This window comes from Carlito syrichta, unplaced genomic scaffold, assembly GCF_000164805.1.
Source record: "Carlito syrichta isolate Samal-C Ts95f unplaced genomic scaffold, Tarsius_syrichta-2.0.1 Scaffold290551, whole genome shotgun sequence".
Classification (NCBI taxonomy): domain Eukaryota; kingdom Metazoa; phylum Chordata; class Mammalia; order Primates; family Tarsiidae; genus Carlito; species Carlito syrichta.
The window spans coordinates 26657-30824 of NW_007234647.1; positions in this window are offsets into that span (position 1 = coordinate 26657).

Here is a 4168-nt window from a genome sequence, read left to right on the forward strand (position 1 = left end):
GTAAGTTTCCTGAAGAGTGAAATACAACTGTTTCTCTTTACTGCGTTGTTCGGTTTACATATCAGCAGTTGCTCACAGGTTGTAGAGTTGTGTTGTGGCAGTTGTGAAGTAAGCCAAAAATATCTTGTAACTAATAATGAATGACTGAAGTTTGCAAACGATTTCTTTTTAGTTAAATGATACTAAAATCAGATCAAGTTAGGGCTTATGTCTATACTAATGTCCCAGTAGTTATATGCATTCTTATGACTTTTTGAGGATGTATTTGGTCTGTACCTCGAGTGTTTGGTGCAGGCTTTAGTGCCTGTACCAAACACTTTCTCAAAAAGACACAGTAGTCTGCTGGTGACTTTTGTTTTATGAAAATTTTTTAACTTTCTTCATTTTGGAAACATATTTTCACTGACTGTAGATTCTCTTTATTGTTCTTTTGACACTTTAATGATGTCAGCCCATTGTCTTACCTTACATTATTTCTGATGAGCGGTTATCTTTTAATGTACACAAAAAGCTCTTGAAGAAAATATACAACAAGCTTTCAGGTTGCCAGGAAATTGAATAATAGATTAGTTATGCATTAGAAACCTCTCACCCAATGTGAACTGGTAGTAGTTGTCTGTTAAGTTAAAAAGTATTAAAGCTAAAAATCATTTCTTTAATAAACACTCACATACAAACTTACAGTGTAGCATTAGGCAGTGCTAATGCTAATGTAATTCTGTGTTAATTGAGTCAGGGGAAAATATTTTCATAGACAAAAAATAAAGTTAATTAACAGAATTGAGCATTCATTTTTTTGGTGAAAACCTTAAACTAGAAATAAAAAGAGATTTTCTTAGTTTGAGAAAAGACTGCCATGAGAAACAGAAACACATCAAATTTTAAAGTGCATCATTACATCTCATTAAGTTCAGGAATAAGACAGGTATGCTTCCATTCATCTCTGTTATTCAGCATTGTTTTAGAAGTTTTGGCTGGCGTGATAAAAGCAAAGTGTGGATTTAAAACCCCAGAGAAATTACTAGAAGCAGTTATTCATAGATATTAGGATTGCCCACTTAGAAAATGGAAAACGATCAACTAAAAACTATTCAAATTTCAATAAAATATCACGATGTTATTTGAGTATCTGAATTTAAAATATCTAACTATGAATTGTTCTGATTTTTTAAAATGGTATCGTTTGATGCAAACATGCCACAGTATAGCTAAAGGGTGAAGTGCTGGTCACGTGGCGATCATACGAGCATCCTGCCAGGTGATGATACGGTGCTAGCCACATCCCCCACAGAGAACTCAGCGTGGCAGAGAGCGTAATGATGATCTAAATGACGCAATGGTCTTACTGGTGACAAGTGAATTGCACTTTCTCTGCCTTATGTATTTTGGCAGATGAGAAGAGTGGCCAGTGTCAGAGATCAGAAATAATATTATGTAAAACAATTATGAGAGACTGTTTTCACCCATCACATCGGAAACTGCAATTGTTGTGTGTCATCAAAAAGTTGGAAACAATCTATATGTTCATCACAGGGTGGCTAAATAAACTCCAGAGTCGCAATGAGTAGTAACATACAGGTGGTACAAAGCGTGAGACAGATCTAGTTGCTTTAGGACAGATGGGACATTGTTGGGCAGAAAAAGCAAATAAACACAGTAATATGTAGTGTAGATACAGTTAATGCCATCTTTGTTTTTAAAAGAACCACACAATGATACTCTGTTTTGTGCAGATACACCTATGCAAATGCAGAGCCCAGAGCAACAAACTCTCTCCTTGCCTTTGGCAAAGGAATTCTAATATGTATTCTGTGTAAGAAGTGTGTGTTACATGTGGAAAGTTAATTTTATAGACAACTTAATGGGAGGGGCAGTATCAAAAGCAACAAAAACTCAGATGCAAATAAAACTTGTACAATATGTAAGAGCTTTATGTAGAACATTATGAAACTTAAAGGTCATACATGAACATCTGACTAGATTTCATGTTCCTTTCAGGGAAGACAGTATTCCAGAATTGCTATTTTGAAAATTGTTAATGCATTTAATATAATTTTAGTCAGAGTTTTGGTACAACTGTTGGGGAAACTTTTCAATTTAATTGTGCAAATAGCTGTGAGAAGTTTTTAAAAGAATAATCAAGGGAGCTTACTGTAAGTACCTGGTATCAAAATGCAGAGAAAAGCTCTGCTAATTAAAATGGTCGTGACACAGAGTAGACAAACAAACAGAGTAACACATTCAGTGGCAGTATTTGTGTCATATTTTGTGAATTCTGAGACTTGTTTCAAATTTCAACATCTTTGACAACAGGATGCACTTCACAATTGTTGTGAACAATGATACATGCCATAGTTGGACAATTTTTTTATCTTTCTTTGTGGTATATAAGATATGTGATGGAGCATCTTAAAATTTGTGACACCTTAGATTCAGTGAAGCCGTGTGTGTGTGTGTGTGTGTGTGTGTGTGTGTGTGTGTGTGTGTATGTACATGCATAATGAAATCAATCCCTTGATGTAAGATCCAGCTCAACTTAACTGTAGAGTCTTGTCTGCAACCATGATGTTTGTCTTTTTTATCATTTTCTGGCGAACTACTTCAACTATATGATGAAAATCGATTGCATAGTAAAGATTCAGATATTGGAAAATCTGCACGGTTTCTTGAAGTCTATGAAATGATGTTGGAAGAGTATTTAAATCATAAGTCATAGACAAACATATCAGGTTTTCTCTCAAGCTAAATGCCCTAGCAGAACTTTTTATTCCCACCATTTATTATGAAAATGTTGTCTTTGTTTTAAGTATGTTTACTTAAAGTGACCTTTCTAATGCTAATTATCCTCAGAGAAGAAAGACATCCTACATAAAACACGGGAGTATTTCAGTGAAAAGGGGCATGCTATTAAAAAAAACTGCAGAAGGATAATGACTTACTTAGCTGGACAGAATAATACTTAGATTTCTACCTCACAAACATAAGCTCTAGAAAGACTAAATATCTGAACTTGAAAACAAAGATTGAAGAAGAAAATATAGCAGATTGGTTTTAGAGTGTCCAGAGCCTTAAAGCATGCTTTCTCATTGAAAGTGAAGATAGGTTCATAGAGGGTAAGAAAACCTAGCTGTTACAATGGGCCTCAATCTACTTCAGCAGATGCAGAGTATAACTGTGGCATTACAATTTCATGGAGAGCCTGGGCACGGTGGCTCTTGGCCTGTAATCCCAGTACTTTGGGAGGCCGAGGTGGGCAGATTGCTTAAGACCAGGAGCTCAAGACCAGCCTAGGCAACATAGCAAGACCTCATCTCTATAAAAAAATAAAAGTAAATTAGCCAGACATAGTGGTGCGCACCTGTAGCCTCAGCCATTTGGGAGGTAGAGGCAGAAGGTTCACCTAAGCCTAGGTGATAGAGGCTGCTGTGAGCCACACTTGTGCCACTGCACTCCAGCCTGGGCAACAGAGTAATACTCTGACTCCAAAAAAAAAGAAAGGAAGAAGACAAAAGAAATTCATGGAGAGAAGGCAGTTGGGGAGAAAAAATGCCTAAAATGTCTTCTTTAGTGGGATCGATAACAAAACACGGATGAGAAACACTGCCATAGAGGAAAAAATGACAGTTTCAACAATGTACATACTTTAAATGTCTTGATTATGAAAGATATCATAAATAGATTAAAAGGCAAGTGACAGACTAGGAGAAAATAGTTTTTAATTTATGTAATGGACCGAGGAGTTCCATCTTTAAGTATAGGAGTTCCTACAAATAGTTACTAGAGAAACAAAAGAAATAGTATGGGCAAAGGCCATGGAGTTAACGTTTGACTTATTTACTTGAGTAATTCCATTTCTCCATTTGTTTGGTGGTTGTTAGAAGTGAATGACCATCTGTATTTCAAAAGGAGTTACAGAGAACACCTTTCTGAGGCCCCTTCTGTTGTAGATGACCACAGGGTTGAAATAAATTATGTGGCAAAATACCTCTAGTTTTTTTTATTTGTTATGTCTGCCTGTTTCAAATTTCTGAACGGACTGCATTGTTGACTTTATTAGTGTTCTTTTTCTTTTTATTTTTTTTTATTTATTTTTTTGAGTTGGAGTCTCACTCTGTTGCCCAGACTGGAGTGCAGTGGCCGCTCCTGGCCACCACAGCCTTGACCTGCT